Genomic DNA, 963 nt, shown 5'->3' on the forward strand with positions numbered 1-963 from the left:
TGGCCAAGAGCCAGCCCAGCCTAGGTGACCTAACGCTTTAGGTCTTCATCCAAGCCACTGCATGGACCATAGTCGCTGTCAGGAAATCACAGCCAGCTAGCCCCCTGGAGAGCTTCCAGAGGGCCAGGAGACGACGAAGGAGGGAAGAAGGCAGGCTGGGAAGGCGCTACTATGCGTTTTTTCTTTGAAGACCTATCTCTTGACAGTCTCTGGGCCTCCACTCCCACTTCAGGAGCGCCCCTCCCACCCTCCCCTGTTCCCTAGGAGGAACTCCTCAGATGGGGAGCAGCAGTACTGGCAGACCAGAGGCGGAGAAGGCCCCCACCTCGGGCTCCTCCGGAGATGGTGGGACACTAAAGGAACTCACAGGGGTGAGGGGGGCTTCCCAAGCCTCATTTTTACTCTCTCTGTGAACCTCAGGGGTGGCAGGGCTTATAGGGATGGAAACAGGCTCTGAGTTCTTCCAGATAGTTCAACCAGGAGGACGGTGCTGAGGGTGGGTCCCTGCTTACCTGGTGCTCATTCGGGTTCTATCTGAAACGTCCTGCCAGAAGCAGACTTGGAGTGCGAAGGGGCCGCCATGATGATAAGCCGGAAATGCTGGACATGAACGTGGCTGAGGCGCAGGCTGGCGGGCCGGCAGCGTCGTCCATGGGTTGGTGGGCTTCTCGGAGTTCTTGTTTTTCTTCTTCTCGCGATTTAAGGGTTTATTAAGGAAGGTGACAGCTTACCATGCCCAGGATTCAGTTGTTTATCAGGACGTATTCAAATAAATGCCCAATGGGCATACCACTCCATTGTCAGTCTCAACATGAAGGTGCACACCTCACGCTACATGGGACAGCAAACCCAGCTCCCCGAAGTAAAGTGCCCAAAGGCACCCCACTCCAGTAAGCCTCAGCTCAAAGGCTCCACTTCTGCAGGTCAGCAAATCCAATGCCCCTAATTAAGTGCCCAGATTCG

The sequence above is a fragment of the Echinops telfairi genome, unplaced genomic scaffold (genome assembly GCF_000313985.2).
Source record: "Echinops telfairi isolate 266 unplaced genomic scaffold, ASM31398v2 ScPeMD7_7404;HRSCAF=8442, whole genome shotgun sequence".
Lineage (NCBI taxonomy): Eukaryota > Metazoa > Chordata > Mammalia > Afrosoricida > Tenrecidae > Echinops > Echinops telfairi.